At 46.2% G+C, this 21,514-nt stretch overlaps 1 long non-coding RNA gene across 1 annotated transcript in view; it reads right to left on the bottom strand.

Moving 5' to 3' along the window:
• Positions 1 to 17,742: 17,742 nt before the first annotated feature.
• LOC125458286 (uncharacterized) overlaps positions 17,743 to 21,514 on the bottom strand; it is a 37,253-nt gene continuing 33,481 nt past the window's right edge. The window contains exon 3 of the long non-coding RNA XR_007248800.1: positions 17,743 to 17,894. This is a non-coding gene — a long non-coding RNA (uncharacterized LOC125458286). The remainder of the gene's footprint in view (positions 17,895 to 21,514) is intronic.

Consider the following 21,514-nt stretch of genomic DNA (forward strand, 5'->3'; position numbering starts at 1 on the left):
GCCACACAGTTCTGAGTTAAGTTAAAGGCCCTGCCAAGGGCTGCACCTACACTGGGACCTAGGCTTCACATTTCACTCTGCTTTAATGAGTCATGAAGCTCAGGAACAGGTCAAAGGGCCTGGTTTCCAGGGTTCTTTGAGATGATCCTTTTGTTTTGGTGAGTCCTCCCGATCCTCAGTCTTCCTTCACCAGATACTTTCACTTGTTTATAGAAAGCACAGGGTGACTGGTTCAAAATTTATGAAGTTGCTATCACATTGATTGAAAGCAATAGTTATAACAGCTGATGTAAGAAAATAAATTGGCTTTCTTCAGGCTTGAGGTGTTTTCTTTTGTTGCAGAGAAAAGGAAAGCTCCTTCCTTTACAGAGATTCGATGGCTTCTGATAAAATATTCACACCCCCAAGCTGTTCAGCTACACAGCTGATCTGGCGGCAATATAGAGAGCTTGGAAAAGATGGAACAAACAACTGCGGAAGCTGGTGATCTGAAGCAAAACAGAAAGCGGCTTGAGAAACTCATTAGGTCTGGCAGCATCTGGGATAACAAAAACAGAGTTAACGCTTTGAGTCTGATGACCCTTCATCAGAATGTACTATCTTTCCTATCACTGACCTGCTGAGTTTCTCCAGTACTTTCTTTTTTTGTTAGAAAAGATATCATCACCAACAGACATGATGGAACAGACTCAATGTAATGAATGCTCACTACTCTATTTCATTTCATTCAAATCCTTTACATAGATCAAGATTGGCAGATTTTTATTTTAATTCTGTTGTGTTAAGTCCTAATGCATTCAATACAATTTCTAATATACAATATCTAATGGAATAATCTACATTTGGTATAACTGGAGTGTAGCTGAAGCAATGTAAATCCTGATTAAACATATTGAAATAGCTGTGTTTTTCCTGATCATGTAACTTTGCTGTTTAATCTCGTGTGCAGCATGTATCCCATTTCAATCTCTCTTATTATTGGAAACATCAAATTAGCAGATCTAAAGAAAATGTTCTGACAAAATTATGGACCTTTGAGGCGATATAAATCCGACTCCAGTATTGTTTAGAATTCAGAAGCAATCATCATTTACACTGACAATACTTTTGTTATTTGAAGATAATTATAGATAGAGCAATAATAAATCCTACTGATGCCAAATACAATTACTGCCTTATGTTAGGCTACAGATATGAGGATTTTTCTCATTACCTTGCAAGCTTTTTACATTTGTTTTCAATGCTCACTGCTTGAACTGCATTTTTGTGTCTAACTCCTGTAATTAGCAGTAATTTGAATCATTTTGCCATCCTGCATCAGCTGCTAGCACCTACAAAACCATACAGCTGCGGTCTGTGCTGCCAATCTGCTTTCCTGGAAGGGTCTGCAATATTTGGAGGGCCACCATGAAGCAGAAGGGATTCATTAGCATCTAATTCAAAACTTATAATCCCCGGCAGTGAATTGTTCGTGTCCTCATTTCAAAAGTGCGTAGTTGCAGAGACCGAGGAACGGACAGAGAACAGTCCAGAATGAGAATTCCTCAACACTGGATGCAGCACGCAGAAAGTGCGCAAAGACTTTCATTAACCAAATTGTCAGCATTTGTCTCCACATTTAGTAATTAGATTGTCAGCATTTGTCTCCACATGTAGTACTGGCAGTATTGACGGATTCGAGATCATGAACACTGGGGCTGATTTTGAGACTGAATCTAATCCCCAGAATCACAGAATTGCTGCAGTACTGACCAAGTCTGTTTGGACCATTGGATTTTCACTGGCTCTCTGAACAACCAAAGCACCTAGTGAAATTTCCCTTCCTCTCCCATTGTCAGGTAAGGATGTGAAGGGATAAAGGGATCTTCTGACACAGTAGCAGTGTCTCTACTCCTGAGCCAGGAGGCTTGGCTTCATGTCCCACCTGCTCCAGAGGTCTGTAACAGCATCTCTGAATGGGCTGATTAGAATGTCTCTATAAAGGGATAAGAAGCAAAGGGGAATAATTTTTTAGAGGGAGGATCAGTCCTTCTGTGTGATGACTTCTTCAATCAGGGGTCAAGAGGATGTGCTGGAGTTATGCTTCATGCTCATTCAATGTTAGTGATTTCCTCCTCTCCAACAGGGTAACACCGAGACGAGGAGATTTGTTAAAAGATATGCTCTGAACTTGATGGTTAAAAGTCTGCAGTTGTGAATATCTCCATAAGTTCTTCAGCCTTCCACTTCGGCTAACAATGTTAATCTTTCTTTATCCTTTCCTGCGATCAGGAAAGTGCATACATGTAGTGAATAGTAGGCAGTTCCCACTGTACTATGATAATAAAATGTGAGGCTGGATGAACACAGAAGGCCCAGCAGCATCTTGGGAGCACAAAAGCTGACATTTCAGGCCTAGACCCTTCATCAGAGAAGGGGATGTGGTGAGGGTTCTGGAATAAATAGGGAGAGAGGGGAGGCGGACCGAAGATGGAGAGAAAAGAAGATAGGTGGAGAGGAGAGTATAGGTGGGGAGGTAGGGAGGGGATAGGTCAGTCCAGGGAAGACGGATAGGTCAAGGAGGTGGGATGAGGTTAGTAGGTAGGAGATGGAGGTGCGGTTTGGGGTGGGAGGAAGGGATGGATGAGAGGAAGAACAGGTTAGGGAGGCAGAGACAGGTTGGACTGGTTTTGGGATGCAGTGGGTGGAGGGGAAGAGCTGGGCTGGTTGTGTGGTGCAGTGGGGGGAGGGGACGAACTGGACTGGTTGTGGGATGCGGTGGGGGAAGGGGAGATTTTGAAGCTGGTGAAGTCCACATTGATACCATTGGGCTGCAGGGTTCCCAAGCGGAATATGAGTTGCTGTTCCTGCAACCTTCGGGTGGCATCATTGTGGCACTGCAGGAGGCCCATGATGGACATGTCATCTCAAGAATGGGAGGGGGAGTGGAAATGGTTCGTGCCTGGGAGGTGCAGTTGTTTATTGCGAACCGAGCGGAGGTGTTCTGCAAAGCGGTCCCCAAGCCTCCGCTTGGTTTCCCCAATGTAGAGGAAGCCACACTGGGTACAATGGATGCAGATCCACACTGGCAGATGTGCAGGGGAACCTCTGCTTAATATGGAAAGTCATCTTGGGGCCTGGGATGGGGGTGAGGGAGGAGGTGTGGGGGCAAGTGTAGCACTTCCTGCGGTTGCAGGGGAAGGTGCCGGGTGTGGTGGGGTTGGAGAGCAGTGTGAAGCGAACAAGGGAGTCACGGAGAGAGTGGTCTCTCCGGAAGGCAGACAAGGGTGGGGATGGAAAAATGTCTTGGATGGTGGGGTCAGATTGTAGATGGCGGAAGTGTTGGACGTTGATGCGTTGTATCCGGAGGTTGGTGGGGTGGTGTGTGAGAGCTCTCTGATGAAGGGTCTAGGCCCGAAACATCAGCTATTGTGCTCCTGAGATGCTGCTTGGCCTGCTGTGTTCATCCAGCTTCACACTTTGTTATCTTGGATTCTCCAGCATCTGCAGTTCCCATTATCACATCAACTTTACAGTCCTTCCTGTTAAGTGCTCCATCAAAGGGTTTGGTGGCCAGGCACAAGTTCCCTTCACTGCACTGCTGCCGCTGAAATGGAAGACGCCACCCATTAGCGCCATCCTGCCTTCACTGCCTCGCCACTATGAGTTCTCGCTGGACCTTGCAAATGAGATGCCACCGATGCCTCTGGGTGTTGTACCAGGTCAAACTCATCTCTGCTGCCACACCCATGAATCTGTGCCAGATGCAGCTGTCACTGGGAACCCAAACTCGGATCCGATACCACTGCCACGAGTCTGCACAGTGCCCACTCACTGCTGCTGGTGCCATCGCTATGGCCAAGCTCTTCAACAAGAGGTAAGTAAATCAAAGGAGAAAAAATATGAGAAAAGAGAGAATAAAAGAGAAAAGAAGTAAAAGAAAAGCAGATAGAGTGGAGGGGCCCCGGGCTCAGACGCTCTGCTCCACCATGATCTTACCAGAAGTGGGATATGGTACAGGATCACAGTACTGGGTCAGGGGTCACTGTGCTGCATCAGGGGTTACAGTGCTGAGTCGGGGTCACTGTACTGGGTCAGGAGTCAGGGTCATTGTGCTGTGTCAGGGGTCAGGGTCACTCTGCTGGATCAGGGTCACTCTGCTGGGTCAGGGGTCTCTGTGCTGAGTCAGGGGTGGGGTCTCTTGCCTTATTTGTGCAACAGTTCCAATTCTGCTTTCCTTTCCTCAGAGACTAGACGGTATATATTCCTGATATAATTCAGAGCATGTTGCTGCCTGCGCCGTACTATCACACAACTAACCCTTCAGAATAAACCCATCCCAGCATGCTCCTTGCTCACTATTCTCCTCAACCCTTGGTCCATGAAAGTTGGCATCAGAAATGTTGTCCAATTCCTCATGTCTGCTCTCAGAGCAACTCCCATTTCACTTTTCAACACTTCACTTTAAAGCTCAGGGACACCTGGGATGGGCATGGTTCTGTCAGGTCACTCTGCAAATTGGGTCAAACGTCTCCACAAGATGCTTTTGTGTTCACATGGATTCATGCGTCTTCAGGTTTTTAGCTTGCTTTTTTAGCGCTTACATTTAGAATGAAAATTCACCATTTACTTCATTAGTACTCAGTTACAGGCTGCCAGTCTCTGTGTCTTGTGTTTTTTTTAGTGCTGAGGAAGTGGTGGGCAGCTTATGGTAAGGGGCATCAAACTGTCAAGGGTGGGCATGATGCTGTGTGGCTCCACGGTACATCAGTGTCACCCCTACAGCATGAATCAGCGGTTTAAACGGTAAACACACTGTATGTGCTTCAAGCAAAATGTCTGACAATCAAAGAGGAGCTGTCCTTAATGCAGCTGAAGAGGGACTACAGACGGTCAGAGGATATGGCCACAGTCAGCCAAAGAAATCATCCCATTCCAGTCTGGGGCTCTGTCAGGCACTTGTCCCTCCCACGTCCAGGAATCTGTATCTTATGATTGTACGGACATGAAAGTTAGGAACAGGTGTAGCCATTCACCCCTTCAAACCTGTTCTGTTTTTCAATAAGGTCATGGTTGATCTGATGGTGTTCAGAATTCAGAAAATGGGAAAACCTGCCTGCAAACAGGTATCGAACCATGGTCAGTCAGGCAGGTACAGGTTACAAGTAGGTGAGCCAGTTACTGTGGAGACATCAGGTGGGTGTTGCAGGGCAGGGTACGGGGGAAGGGAGGGAGCAGTTTCTCCCGCAAAGACAATGGGAGGATTGAGTGTAACGGATGTGTCTGGAGGAGCATTCATAGCAATTCCAGAGTAAGAGAGAATTGCAGAGGGCAGGAAGGGGCGACGCAGTTTGGGACAATGAAGTGGATGAGCGTTGCTGAATGAACATGATACATACAATTGTGAAACTTTTGTAGTTCGTGAACCTTGATGAGATGAGTGAGCTGTAGCAGTTAGTGAGATTGGTGGCCCTGTGAGACAAAGTGGTATTTACCTTTGCTGATCACTGGTCTTTTCCTGCACAGACACGCATCCTGCTTTCCTGGCCCATACTGCAATCTGTAGCCAGGCTGGCTGCCTGATCATTTTTATTGAGTTTCTTAAGAAGCTTTAGTTTAGATACAATACTTCAGTTAATTGGACAAAGGCGGGAACTGTCTGAGTTGTGACAGATGAGAATGCCTGTCTGATCCTGAAGCTTCCAGAAGGAATGGGGGCATTGGGTTTTAAAGAGGTTTGGTGCTTATTCCCAATGTTGTGCAGTCTTTGGTGGTAACAGTCTCTGTTCTCCTCTTTTGTTGATATTCCAAGAAGAGATTGGTTTGTTCCTCTGGTTCCCTCATGCCATGCCTCTCTCCCCAACTATCACTGTTGTTATACATTGTTCTGGAGCTTTCGATCGACATTTTGTCAATCAGCTGCTTAAACCCTCGCAGCCAATGACCACTGTCACCTTACCTACCTCCGTTTAAAGATTAGTCTTCATTCCTTCTAAGGACAAAAGCATCTTATTTTCAAAAGCAATTCACTCATAATTGATAACAAAGTGTGGAGCTGGGGGAACACAGCAGGCCTGGCATTATCAGACGAGCAGGAAAGCTGACGTTTTGGGTTGGGGCCCTTCTTTAGAAATGGGGGAGGGGAAAGGGAGTTCAGAAATAAATAGAGAGAGGAGGGGTAGGGCTGGAGAGGGTAGGTGGGATGGTTATAGGTCAGTGCAAGTAGGGAGTGTTGGGGATTGGTCAGTGAGGTGGGGGGAGCAGCTAGGCGGGAGAGAAGATGAACAGGTTGTATCTGGTCAAGGATGTGGGTACGAGAGGGAGGATTGGGCACGGGATGAGGCCTGGGGAGGGGAGGTTTTAAAACTGGTCTGCTCCATGTTCAGGCCATTAGGCTGTAGGCTCCCGAGGCAGATTATGAGGTAATGTTCCTCCAGTTTGTGGGTGGCGTCATTGTGACACTGGAGGAGGCTCAGGATGGACACTCCACCCAGGGAGTGGGAGGGGTAGTTAAAATGTTTTGTGACAAGAAGGTGTTGTTGATTGTCGCGTACAGAGTGCAGATGTTCTACAAAACGGTCTCCAAGTCTCTGCTTGGTCTCACCTGCATAATCTGCCCCCACAACCAATGATATATTTCCCTTCCCACTCCTATCTGCCTTTCGTAGGGACCACGGTCTCCATGATTCCCTCGACAGCTCCAAACTCCTCACTAACCCCACCACCCCCGGCACCTTTCCCTGCAACCGCAGGAAGTGTGACACCGTACTGCCCTCCATACAAGGCAAAAAACAAACCTTCCACATTAGACAGGGGTTCACCTACACACCCACCAACCAGGTCTACTGCATCCGCTGCATCCTCTACATCAGTGACACCAAGCGAAAGCTCGGATATCGTTTTGTAGAGCCCCTGCTCTCCGTTCGCAGCAAACAACAACACTTTCAGGTTATGAAATGTTTTAACTCCCCCTCCCACTCCCTGGACAACATCTCCAGCCTGGGCCTCTCCCAGTGTCTCACAATGACGCCACCCAGAAACTGGAGGAGCAGCACCTCATATTCCGCATTGGTCGCCTACATCCCAAGAAACTAAATGTGGATTTTACCAGTTTTAAAATCTCCCCACCTCATCTCATGATCAACCCTCCTTCTCATCCCCACCTCCTCAACCTGACACAACCTGTCCACCTTCTCTCCCACTTATCCGCCTCTCCCACCTGACTGACCAATTCCCACCACTCCCTACCTGCAATCACCTATCACTATCCCACCTACCTTCCCCAGCCTCACCCATGTTTTCTGTATTTGGGAGCTCCTTGCCACACCCCATTTCTGAAAATGGGTCCTGGCCCAAAACTGTATCAGTGATAATGGGAACTGCAGATGCTGGAGAATCCAAGATAATAAAATGTGAGGCTGGATGAACACAGCAGGCCTAGCAGCATCTCAGGAGCACAAAAGCTGACATTTCAGGCCTAGACCCTTCATCAGAGCTCTAGGCCCGAAACATCAGCTTTTGTGCTCCTGGGCCTGCTGTGTTCATCCAGCCTCACATTTTATTATCCTGGCCCAAAATATCAGCCTTCCTGCTCTTCTGATGCTGCCTGGCCTGCTGTGTTCCTCCAGCTCTACATTGTGTTATCTCTGGCTCCAGCATCAGCAGTGCTTGCTATCTCACCCAAAACTGAGTATTGTGGCACCTGCTTAATGTTTTGTTTACCTTGGTGGAAGGCTAGTCACTACTATAACACAGGCTACAGTAAGGTGCCCTGCTGCACAGGACATTAAATATGGAAGACTAAGAGAAGATAGTTTCAAAGGGTATCCCAACTCCTAACAGGTCTGAACACTTTAGAATGATGGACCTGGCTTGTAGAGCCCAAAGTGATTCATAACTGGGCTTTCAGGCTGGCATCAGAGGCACGAACAGAGGAACACCAATTCCTGTAGGATCACCAGGAAAAAGTTCAGGACCTGGAATAGTTATTCCTGGAATAGCTGCAGTGATAACCCTCCTGCTATTGATATTGCTTCCAATTCAGACTCAGCCCTGGGTCCTGATCCATCTTCAATTTAAGATTGACCGTCAGCCAAACAGCCAATTTGGCCCCATTTTCAATATCCCTCTGTCTGGTGAAGAGAACTGGTCAAATAAGTGACAACCTCCCCCCACCCCCCCACCTTTTCAATGGCATTGTGTTTTCCTTCTGGACTGTACACAGCAGTGTCCCAGAGTTGGATCCTGAAACTCCAGGCCAATCCTTAACAACGCTTCTCGAGAATTTATATTTACAATCCATCAAATTGTAGTTACCCGCATTTCACTCCCCAGAGACCTGCTGGAATCATAATTCACTGGTTAGATACTGAGAGGGGAAAGGTCATCCCCTGTAAAAGTAACAATCCAGATGGGCATCTTGCAGACTGTTGAAAAGCAAATGTTTCCAGTGACAATTATTGTCCCAAAATGAGTTTGACTTTCCTGCCACTTGAAACTTGGAACAGATGGGATTGATATGTTACATGAGAACATACACGTAACATGCTGTCTGTTTTACTGAAATGTTTTTATTGAGAAAAACACCAGGGTGCTGCAGTGGAAGATTCAGTTAACAGTGACTGTAAGTAACTTTTCATCAGGAACCATTGATCCCAAAGCTTTGATGTAGAGATATATCATGCTGCAGAGGCCCCTGTGACAGAGACAAAGACACAATGGCAGAGGAGTGGCCCTCATAATAGACGAGAAGAAAGTTCACAACAGAGGAGAGACTTTCAAGACAGAAGAGAGGCTTCATGATGTAGGAGATAATGGGAACTGCAGATGCTGGAGAATCCGAGATAATAAAACGTGGAGCTGAATGAACACAGCAGCCCAAGCAGCATCTTAGGATCACAAAAGCTGACATTTTAGGCCTCGAGATGAAGGGTCTAGGCCCGAAACGTCAGCTTTTGTACTCCTAAGATGCTGCTTGGCCTGCTGTGTTCATCCAGCCCCACACTTTGTTTTCATGATGGGGGAGCAGCTTTCATGACAAAAGAAGGGCCTTCACAACACGGAAGAGGCCATCACAAAGAGGAGACACCTTCACAATGCAGGAGAGATCTTTACAACGGAGGAGCGGCCTTCATGTCAAAAGAGAGGCCTTCATGTAAAACCAGAGGCCTGCACAATAAAAACTGTTTTTTTTTGCCAGGACACTTGTATGACTACACAAAACTGGGGAGTGCTGTCTCTTCCAGCCTCCATAAAACTGGGGCTGGGAGACAAACAAGCAGTTCATGAGTTTCCCTTGATCCATTTGGCAGTTTTGAATTCAGTGTAATGACTAATTATCAGCAGCAGGGAGCAGTTGCCCATCAACAGTGGTGTGGTGATGTTGATACAGATGATGTTTTTCTCAGGATGGCAGTTTCTAGGAGACCTGTTTATACCAATGGACACCAGGGCTGGTTTTACCAGGGGACAGCCTATTGGGGTCCTGCCAGCCTTGGGCTATCCTTTCTGACTCAGACAGAAATATTAAAAGGATTAAACAATGGCGAGTTAGAATACAGCAAGGAGATAGAAAGTTTGCTGTCATGGTGCAAAGACAACAATCACGTCCTCACTGTCAGCAAAAACGGAAGTGCTGATCATTGACTTCAGGAGGACACGCCCTTATCTATATAAATATTACTGAGGTAGAGAGGGTCAAGAGCATCGAGTTCAGAGGAGAGAAGATAACCAACAATCTGTTCTGGTCCTCCCATGCAGATGTGATGGTCAAGAAGGCACAACAACATCTCTTCTTTCTCAGGAGGCTTAGGGAATTCAGCATGTCTACTGGGACCCTCACCAACTTTTACAGATGCACCATATCAAACATCCCGCCTGGGTGCATAACGGTTTGGCATGGCAACTGCTCTGCCCAGGACTGTAAGAAATTACAGAAAGTTTTGTGCATAGCCCAGACCACCATGCAAACCCCCCCCCCCCCCCCCCCCCCCCCCCCCCGCCATCCATGGACTCTGTCTACATTTCTTGTTGCCGTGGAAAGGCAACCAACTTCATCAAAGACTCCTTCCACTCCGATTATACTCTCTTCCAACCCCTTCCATCGGCAGAAGATACAGAAGCTTTAAAACATGCACCAACAGGTTCAAGAACAGTTTCTTCCCTCCTATTATTAGACTGCTGAATGGATCTCTCCAATTTCCAATCGAATGTTGATCTTGCTGTTGTGCACCTCCTATGCAGCCATAACCTTGTATGTCTCGCTCTGTCTAGACATCTTATGATCTGTATGTCCTTGTATGTTATGATCTACCTGTGCAGGACACAATGCAAAACCTTTCACTATACTTAGGTACATGTGACAACAACAAATCAAAGCATTTTCCCCACTACCAGCATCAGGCTGACTGGTCTATATTTCCCAGTTTCTTCTCCATTTAAAAATAGAGGCGTTATATTCGCTGCCCTCTAATCTGTAGGCACTGTTCCAGAGTGTGTGGAATCAATGCATCAATGCACCCCACTAATTCTTGGGCTATTTCCTTAATTTCCTTTTACTTTTTAGAAGGATTTCAAAGTGGCTTACTGAAGTGACATGTCGGCTGGTAGGCACTGAGAGGAATTTATACCGCTGAGGTATGTCAGATCACAGAAGTGTTAATGCAGATTTCACATTGATGTCAGTTATGGTAGCTAAGAATAAATTTTCTATTTAAATAAACGATAAATGCTCTTGCAGCCGACGTCATGTTGTGCTGTAGTGAAAACAAAGGCCATGAAAGTCAATGGTTGGTTGTTAAAAAAGGAACTGATTTATCAATTCATTGGTTGAGTCTGTGATTAAGAAAGCAAATGTAATGTTGTCATTTTTCTCAAGAGGGTTGGAATATAAAAGCAGCGATGTGCTTCTTAGACTTTATAAGGCTCTCGTTAGGTCCCATTTGGAATACTGTGTCCAATTTTGGGCCCCACACCTCAGGAAGGACATACTGGCGTTGGAGCGTGTTCAGCGGAGATTCACATGGATGATCCCTGGAATGATAGGGCTAACATATGATGAACAGCTGAGATTCCTGGGATTGTATTCATTGGAGTTTAGACCGTCTCCGATACCTCTCTCTCCATTCTGGACCTCTCTGTCTCCATCTCCGGCAACCACCTGGAAACCGACAGCCATTTCAAGCCCACCGACTCCCACAGCTGCCTAGAATACACTGCCACTCACCCACCTTCCTGCAAAAATGCGATCCCCTATTCCCAATTCCTTCACTTCCACTAGGACGAGGTATTTCACTCCCGGACATACTAGATGGCCTTGTTTGTCAACGACAACAACTTCCCCTCCACAGTGGTTGAAAGCACCCTCGACCGTATCTCTCACATTTCCCACAACTCATCCCTCACACCCCCTCCCTGCAATAACAACCAAAACAGAATCCCCCTCGCCCTCACATACCACCCCACCAACCTCCGGATACAACACATCATCTTCCAACACTTCCGCCACCTGCAATCTGACCCCACCACCAAAGACATTTTTCCTTCCCCACCCTTATCTGCCTTCCGGAGGGACTGCTCTCTCCGTACTCCCTTGTCCGCTCCACACTCCCCACCAGCCCCACCACCCCCTGGCACTTTTCCCTGCAACTGCAGGAAGAGCTACACCTACCCCTATACCTCCCCTCACCCCCATCCCAAGCCCCAAGAAGACCTTCCACATCAAACAGATGTTCACCTGCACATCTGCCAATGTGGTATACTGCATCCGCTGTACCCGTTGTGGCCTCCTCTACATCAGGGAAACTAAGCGAAGGCTTGGAGACTGCTTTGTGGAACACGTACGCTCGGTTCGTGTCAAATGACTGCACCTCCCAGTTGCGAATCACTTCAACTCCCCCTCCCACTCCGTGGATGACATGTCCATCCTGGGCCTCCTGCAGTGCCACAATGATGCCACCCAAAGGTTGCAGGAACAGCACCTCATATTCTGCTTGGGAACCCTGCAGCCCAATGGTATCAATGTGGACGTCACAAGCTTCAAAATCTCCCCTCCCCTGACCGCATCCCAAAACCAGCTCAGCCTGCCTAACCTGTTTGTCCTTGGTCCCACCTATCCACCTCTCCCACCTCAAGCCCCACCTCCACCTCCTCCCTACCAGCCTCATTCCTGCCTCCTTGACTTGTCCATCTTCCCTGGACAGACCAACCCCCACCTTAACTCCCCACCTATCCTCACCTTTGCTGGCTTCATCCCCACCTCCTTGGCTTGTGTGTCTCCTCTCCATGTATCTGCTCCTTTCTGCATCTTCCATCTGCCTGCCCCTCTCTCTCTATTTATTTCAGAATCCCCTTCACCTCCCCCTTTTCTGAAGAAGGGTCCAGACCTGAAACATCAGGTTTCCTGCTCCTCTGACGTTACTTGGCCTGCTTTGTTCATCCAGCTCTACATCTTGTTACCTAAGGAGTCACTTTTTTATCTAGAAGGTGGTGTGTGTATGGAACAAGCTGCCAGAGGAAGCGTTTGAAGGGTACAATTACAGTATTTCAAAGGCATTTGGATGGTTACATGAATAGGAAGACTTCCAATTGACGTGGGCCAAATGCTAGCAAATGGGATTAGGTCAGTTTGGGATGTCTGGCTGGCACAGATGAGTTGGACCGAAGGGTCTGCTTCTGTGCTGTATGATTCTATGACTCTGTCGCTCCATGTGTGTTTAAGGTCAGTCGTTAGCATGAAGAATTCAAATTCTCTATAACTGCTATAATGAGGAATGAAGCACTCTTAGAGTGGCCAACTTTTCAAAGCTCAAGAGCCATAAAACAGAATCATATTATTTCATCAAACCGCAATTGCTGAGTGCAGCATCCTGGTGATATCCTCAAATAACTCCGATTTTGAATTTTATGTTTTAGCCCAGATGTTGTTATCATTATTTTAACCCCAGGTATAGCACATTTACATGTCGACAGCAACAGGAAAATACAGATGTCTGTATTCCTATCACTTGACTATATGTTCTCATTCATTCTCACCATGAATCTGTACTTTTTTTCAGAATCTGTCTCCCAAAGCCCCTCTGTCTGACTACCTTGACTTTATTATTTCTCATTTCCACTTTGCTGTCTCTCTATTCCCTTATTCTTATTCCCTTGGCACATTCCCTATCTCCCTCTAATATCCATTTATCCATTCTCACATTTTTCTTCAATGATTCTCTCTCTTCCATTCCCTTTGTTTTGTTCTCCCCTTTTTCATTTTCCCTTCTTCCTGTCATGTCCTTTCTCTCATTTGCATTCGCACCTCTTCTTACATTCTCATTCAGTTCCTTATCATCATTCTCCTTGCTTATTATTTCCCTCTTTCTTTTGTTCCCTTCTTCTTAACATTCCCTTTAAGTCCTCACATTTTACCTTTCTTATAACTCCTGTTCCTATTTTCCCTTCCTTTTCCTTTTCCCTTCCTTCACTCACGCTAATCCTTTCCATAGATTTAAAGACAGGTTACAGTACAATACAAAGGCCATTCAGCCTATCATTCTGGCTGAAGAATCTGAAGGACACCCTGAAGTCAAAATGTATACCAGAGGTGCCGATGACCAATTTCAGCTTGAGACAGAGACCAGAGATCAGGAACAGAATCAGTTGCAAGAAGTAAAACTCATGATGAGGAACAAGCTGATTGATCAGTGATTTTACTGTTAAATGGGGAAATTTACAATTTATCCAAGGATAAACATTGGACTGACAGACTGACAGAACAGTCACAGGCATTGACAAAGTGGGTTCAAAAAGAGCACTTTTAAACTAAGTGCCCTCCTTGATTTAGATGGAAGGTCAATGGAGGTAATTTGAACCTTAAAAAGTTCCTGAATGTTAAACGGAATCGATTAGTATGTTCTATTAGAGTCATTACTGGACTTTGAACATTGAAATGTCTCTCTCTGTTTTATAGTAGATTATTCAAATCAATCACAAAACAAATCATTACAGATTCAGGAAATCTCCTAACGCAGCAAATATTCAATAAATGGTGAAAAATGTACTTCAAGTGTTTTTCAGTAAACTCTGAGAGACACATGTTTTTCTCCTAATGACCTGACCTTCATTAACATTTGAACACCAGAGAAATCTAATTTGCCTGAAAGAGCTCAATCCTTGCTGAGATTGCTGTGATTAGTTACACTTTATGATTTGCACGCTAAAGTTTACTGGGGTTTGTGTCTCCAGAGCTGGTGCCATGACTCAGTTTGATGCAGATAATGGTCATTCCTAGACAATTTCATTGAACAGTGTGCCATAATATTTTAACCTGTGCCTAGAATACACCTCCTCCCACCCACCCTCCTGCAAAAATTCCATCGCCTATTCCCAATTCCTCCGCCTCCGCCGCATCTGCTCCCACGATGAGGCATTCCACTCCCGCACATCCCAGATGTCCAAGTTCTTCAAGGACCGCAACTTTCCCTCTGCAGTGGTCGAGAACGCCCTTGACCGCGTCTCCCGTATTTCCCGCAACACATCCCTCACACCCCGCCCCCGCCACAACCGCCCAAAGAGGATCCCTCTCATTCTCACACACCACCCCACCAACCTCCGGATACAACGCATCATCCTCCGACACTTCCGCCATTTACAATCCGACCCCACCATCCAAGACATTTTTCCATCCCCACCCTTGTCTGCCTTCCGGAGAGACCACTCTCTCCGTGACTCCCTTGTTTGCTCCACACTCCCCTCCAACCCCACCACACCCGGCACCTTCTCCTGCAACTGCAGAAAGTGCTACACTTGCCCCCACACCTCCTCCCTCACCCCCATCCCAGGCTCCAAGATGACTTTCCATATTAAGCAGAGGTTCACCTGCACATCCGCCAATGTGGTACACTGTATCCATTGTACCCGGTGTGGCTTCCTCTACATTGGGGAAACCAAGCGGAGGCTTGGGGGCCGCTTTGCAGAACACCTACGGTCGGTTCGCAATAAACAACTGCACCTCCCAGTCGCGAACCATTTTAACTCACCCTCCCATTCCTCAGACGACATGTCCATCATGGGCCTCCTGCAGTGCCACAATGATGCCACCCGAAGGTGGCAGGAATAGCAACTCATATTCCGCTTGGGAACCCTGCAGCCCAATGGTATCAATGTGGACTTCACCAGCTTCAAAATCTCCCCTTCCCCCACCATATCCCACAACCAGCCCAGTTCGTCCCCTCCCCCCACTGCATCACACAACCAGCCCAGCTCATCCCCTCCCCCCACTGCATCCCAAAACCAGTTCAGCCTGTCTCTGCCTCCCTAACCTGTTCTTCCCCTCACCCATCCCTTCCTCCCACCTCAAGCTACACCTCCATTTCCTACCTACTAACCTCATCCCACCTCTTTGACCTGTCCGTCTTCCCTGGGCTGACCTATCCCCTCCCTACCTCCCCACCTGTACTCTCCTCTCCATCTTCGGTCAGCCTCCCCCTCTCTCCCTATTTATTCCAGAACCCTCTCCCCATCCCCCTTTTCTGATGAAGGGTCTAGGCCCGAAACGTCAGCTTTTGTGCTCCTGAGATGCTGCTTGGCCTGCTGTGTTCATCCAGCTCCACACTTTGTTATCTTTACTAACTGGAGTATTGTTTTAGTTTTTGGAAGTTTTTAAAAGGGCACAACCTGTTTGGAGAAATGGGTAGAGATAGTAGGAGCTATTGCTGGAGAATCTGAGATAACAAGGTGTAGAGCTGGATGAACACAGCAGGCCAAGCAGCATCAGAGGAGCAGGAAGGCTGACGTTTCGGGCCTGGTACCTCTTTTGTCTTGTTTCGGGGAGTTTAAATGCCTGAACAGCAGTAGATCACATTCTCGGGGCAGTGTTGTACCAACCTGTGAAGTTTTTGGCTCCATCAGTATCACTGGGCTATGTTTTATTGAATGTTGAAGAGGCTAGTTTAGCCTCTGCTGTTAATATTTACCAGAGTAAATCTACATCAGTAATTCAGCCACTGGGCTAAGAAAAATATAACTGATTTACAGACATGAAAGCGTACAAAAAACATCGCTGTAAATAAAAAATAGCTGTATGATTTAGAGTTAGTAGGAACTGCCGATGCTGGAGAATGTGAGATAACATGGTGTAGAGCTGGATGATCACAGCAGGTCAAGCAGCATCAAAGGAGCAGGAAAGCTGATGTTTCGGGTCTGGACCCTTCTTCAGAAATGGGGGAGGGGAAGGAGGTTCTGAAAAAATTAGACAGAGGGGGAGGCAGATGGAAAGTGGATAAAGGAGCAAATAGGTGGAGAGGAGGCGGACAGGTCAAAGAGGCGGGGATGGAGCCAATAAAGGTGAATGTAGGTGGGGAGTTAGGATGGGGTTGGTCAGTCAGGGAAGATGGACAGGTCAAGGAGGTGGAGATGAGGCTGGTAGGTGAGTGAGGTGGGAGGACCGGATAGGTGGGAGAAAAGACGAGCAAGTTAAGGAGGCGGTGGGGGAGGTGAGCTGGGCTGGTTTTGGGATGAGATTAGGGGTGGGGAGATTTTGAAGCTTGGGGAATCCACATTGATACCATTGGGCTGCAGGGTTCCCAAACGAAATATAAGATGCTGTACCTGCAACCTTCGGGTGACATCGTTGTGGCACTGCAGGAGGCCCAGGATGGACATGTCGTCTAAGGAATGGGAGGGGTAGTTGATGAGGTTCGCAACGGGGAGGTGCAGTTGTTTGTCATGAACCGAGCATAGGTGTTCCACAAAGTGGTCTCCAAGCCTCTGCTTGGTTTCCCTGATGTACAGGGGGCCACAAAGGGAACAGCAGATACAATAGGCCACATTAGCAGATGTGCAGGTGACCATCTGTTTAATGTGGAAGATTTTCTTGGGGCCTGGAATGGGGGTGAGGGGGTGGTGTAGGGGGAGATATAGCACTTCCTGCGGTTGCAGGGGAAAATGCTAGAGGTGGTGGGGCTAGTGGGGAATGTGGAGCAGACAAGGAAGTCACAATGAGAGTGGTCCCTCCAGAAGGCAGATAAGGGTGGGGAGGGAAAAATGTCCTTAGTAGTGGGGACAGATAGCAGGTGGCGGAAGTGTTTGAGGATGATGCGTTGAATCCAGAGGCTGGTGGAGTGGTACATGAAGACGAGGGGGATTCTGTTTTTGTTGTTACCGCAGGGAGGGGTCTGAGGGATGAGGTGCAGGAAACGTAAGAGACACGGTCGAGGGTGTTTTCGACCATTATAGAGGGCAAGTTGTGGTCTTTGAAAAACTCGGCCATCTGGAATGCCTCATCTCAGGGAGCAGATGTGGCAGAGGCGAAGGAATAGGGAATAGAAAGGTGGCTGTTGGAGTTGGTAGGCTTGAAATAGATATCGGTGTCCAGTTGATTTGTATTTGTACTTGTATTTAATTTTATTTGTATGATTGTTTGTTTCAGTGTTTATCCCTGAGGAATATGATTGTGAATTTGTCCCAGAGAGCTTGCTGTTCTAATTTTAACAAATTTGAACACTATAAATCTCTTAGAATATCAGTAGTTAGCTGACACTGAGCAAAAATTATCAAAAACCATTGAATGACAGAAATGCCTGGAAGATATTGCACTTTTGCAGCTTGATTGAGAAGCAAATCAGCAAGAAAACAGATCTTGAAAGAAGATTGGTTTTTCTCTCATTACCATAGCATTAGCAATTGTGTTTGGTGGTGAAGACACCATTTTATTAGAACGTTTTGTAACACACTCTAGGGAAGAAAAAAAATTACATTACCAGCCTTTTGAAGAACTCAGAGTCAGCAGTGGCATGTTCAAAAAAGCAAGTTTAAAAATTTATATTCTCTCTGTTTTTAACTTGAAGCAATGAGATCATGTCGGTTTGCTGCTGTTTCTTGAGTCATGTCTGCACGCTTTGCTGATGTTGCCATTCATATTTTCTGGAATAAATCTAACAACAAAAAGTTAATTGATACAGATGCGAGCAAAACCAAATCCTGGACTGTGAATAGCTATAGCTTCCATTTCAAGTCAGTGTTCTGGAAAATATTCTGAGGGTCAGGATACATTTTCATTTGGAAAGACATAAATTAATCAAAGATGGCCAGTAGGGATTTGTTAAGGGAAGGTCATGTCTGATTGCTGTTTGAATCTTTTGAAGAAGTAACGAGGAAGGTCAATGATTGTAGTTGAACTTTTCCTTATTCGTTCACAGAATGTTGTGTTAGTAGTACGATCAGCATTTATTGCCCATCCTTAATTGGCACTTGAATTGACTGCCATGCTAGGAGTCAATAACTTTGCTGTGGGTCTGGATGGCATTTTCTTCCTGAAAGGGTGTTTGTGAACCAGATGTTTTTTTAAAGCAACAATTGTCAATGATTACCATTTAATTCCAGATTTTCATTGATTCAGATTTCAACTTGGTAGGGTTTGAACCCATTTCATTAAGCTGAGATACTGGATGAAGTTGACCAGTAGCAATACAACAAACCTCCCCCATGAGCATGGTGCATCTACATGGATTTTAGCAATGCTTTTAGTCACTTTCTGCAAGTGGCAGACTCTCTGAAGATTATTCCACCCAGATTCCCCATGTCTAACCCACCTAACCTAAACATCCCTCACATTTCCCGCAACTCATCCCTCACACCCCCTCCCCAATAACAACCAAAACAGAATCCCCCCATCCTCACATACCACCCCACCAACCTCTGGATCCAACGCATCATCTTCTGACACTTCCGCCATCTGCAATCTGACCCCACTACCAAAGACATTTTTCCTTCCCCAACCTTATCTGCTTTCCGGAGGGACTGCTCTTTCCAGGACTCCCTTGTCTGCTCCACACTCCCCACTAGCCCCACCACCACCAGCACTTTTCCCTGCAACCGCAGGAAGTGCTAGACCTACTCCTACACCTCCTCCTGACCCCCATCCCAAGCCCCAAGAAGACCGTCCACATCAAACATGTCCCTCCTGGGCTTCCTTCAGTGCCACAACGATGCCACCTGAAGGTTGCAGGAACAACACCTCATATTTTGTTTGGGAATCCTGCAGCCCAAGGGTATCAATGTGGACTTCACAAGCTTCAAAATCTCCCCTCCCCCGACCACAGCCCAAACCCAGCCCAGCTTGTCCCTGCCTGCCTAACCTGTCCGTCCTTCCTCATGCCTATCTGCTCCTACCACCTCAGGCCCTACCCACTCCACCTACCTACCAGCCTCATCCTGCCTCCTTGACTTGTCCGTCCTTCCTGGACTGACCTATCCCTACCCTAACTCCCCACCCATACTCTCTTTTACTGGCTCCACCCCCGGCTCTTTGACCTGCCTGTCTCCTCTCCACCTATCTACTCCTTTATCCACCTTCCATCCGCCTCCCCCCCTCTTTATTTATTTCAGAATCTCCTTCCCCTCCCCCATTTCTGAAGAAGGATCCAGACCTGAAACATCAGCTTTCATTCTCCACTGATGCTGCTTGGCCTGCTGTGCTCATCCAGCTCCACACTTTGTTATCTTAGATAAAACATAAGTTCCCACAGCTGGAGCGCTGTAAATGGTAAGGCAGGCTCAAAGGGCGAAATAGCCTAATCCTCATTTCTATGTATCTCCACTGGGGAAGAACCTGGCTTGTTCTTTTATAAATAAATACAATCAGCAAATTAACAAATTACTCAATAACAAACATCTACCCACCAGAGGCAGTGTGAAAATAACCAAAAATAAATCAAAAAAACAAGACGGGGAGTTGGGTTAATCAAAATGGTGTTTGATGGGCAAATCAAGCACTTCACCCTTTCCTCCCCTTTGCATATGTTCACCCACAATACCAATAGGGAGGGAATTCTGGGGAATATATTTCCCTTGACAAATCCATGCTGACTTCACCCTATTCCACCATGCTCTTCCAAATACTCTGCAATCTCATCCTGAATAATAGACTCTGAAATCTTACCTAGGCTAATTAACCTATCATTTTCTGTCTTCTGTCTCCGTCAAATTCTTAAACAGGGTGTTGCATTAGCCATTTTCTAGTCCTGTGAGACCTTTCCCGACTCCAGTGATGCCTGAAAGATCATTACCTTCGCAATCTCCTCAGCTATCTCCTTCAAAATGCTGAGGTGTAGTCCATGTGGTCTGGGTGATTTTTCCACCTTCAGACCTTTCAGTTTCCCCAGTATCTTCTCCATAGTGATCACCACTACACTTAACTCTGATTCCCAACTCTCTTAAAATTCTAGTATGCCACTAATGTCTTCCACCATGAAGATAATGCAAAGTTCTTCTGCCATTTCTTTGTTCCCCAAGATTCTATGATTCTGTTTCTACTTCTTCAGCCTCACTTTCCAGTAGTCCAATGTCCAGTCTTGTCTCCCTCTTATCTTCCATATATCTAAAAGTCTCTTTCAATCTTCTCATATATTACTAGCTGGGTTACCCTCATATTTCATCTTCTCCCCAGTTATTTTTTTTGGTCATCCTCTGCTGGTTTGTCAAGGCTTTCTAATAATTTGACTTCCCACGATCTTCGCAACATTGTTTGCTTTTTCTTTTGCTTTCATGCTGTCCTTTATTTCGTTTGTCAGCCACTGCTACCTTACCCTTCTCTCAGTATGTTTTGTCTTTCTTGGATGAATTTCTGCTGTGTCCCCTAAATTACCCCAGAAATTCCTACCATCGCACACCACTGTCTTCCTTGTGAGGCTCCCCCTCTAATCATCTCTAACCAGCTCCTCCCTCATGATTTGTAGTTACTTTACTCAATTTTAATACTGTTATGTCTGATTCTACCTTTTCCATCTCAAAGTGCATCTGTCTAATTATGGTCACTGCTCCCTACGAGTTCCTTCACCTTAAGCTCCCTAATCCCTTATGTGTCTCATTACACATCATCAAATCCAAAATTGTCTGTTACCTAGTGGGCTCTACCACAAGCTGCTCCAAAAACAATCTTGTAGACATTCCATGAATTCCTTTTCTTGGGATCTGCTACCAACCTGAATTTCTCAGTCCACCTGCACATTGATGTCCCAATATTGATTATTGTAATGGTGCCTTTCTTCTATGCCTTTTCAATCCCCTGATTTATTTTCTGCCTCACATCCTGACTACTTTAGGAAGCATGTACAAAGTTCCCATCAGTGTCTTTTCACTTCTGCAGTTCCTCAACTCTATCCACCAGGATTCTATACCTTCTGACCCTATATAACTTTTTGCTATCGATTTAATTGCATTTCTTAATCACAAGGAAAGCCTGACCCCTTTGCCTTCCTGTCCTTTCAATAGGATGCATGACCTTGGATATTTATTGCCTAGACCTGATCCCCTCGCAGCCACATTGCTGCAATGCCCTTAACATCATACCCAGAAATTTGAATCCTCAGACAGCACCTTCCAAATCCACGACGTCTTAAACGAGAAGGACAAGGGCAGCAGATACACGGGAACACTTTCACCTGCAAGTTCCCCGCCAAGCCACTTATGATCCTGATTTGGAAATATATCACTGTTCCTTCGCTGTCAGTGGGTCAAAACCCAGGAATTCCCTCCTTAATGGCATGGTGGGTCA

Source organism: Stegostoma tigrinum, chromosome 1 (genome assembly GCF_030684315.1).
Source record: "Stegostoma tigrinum isolate sSteTig4 chromosome 1, sSteTig4.hap1, whole genome shotgun sequence".
Taxonomy (NCBI): Eukaryota; Metazoa; Chordata; class Chondrichthyes; order Orectolobiformes; family Stegostomatidae; genus Stegostoma; species Stegostoma tigrinum.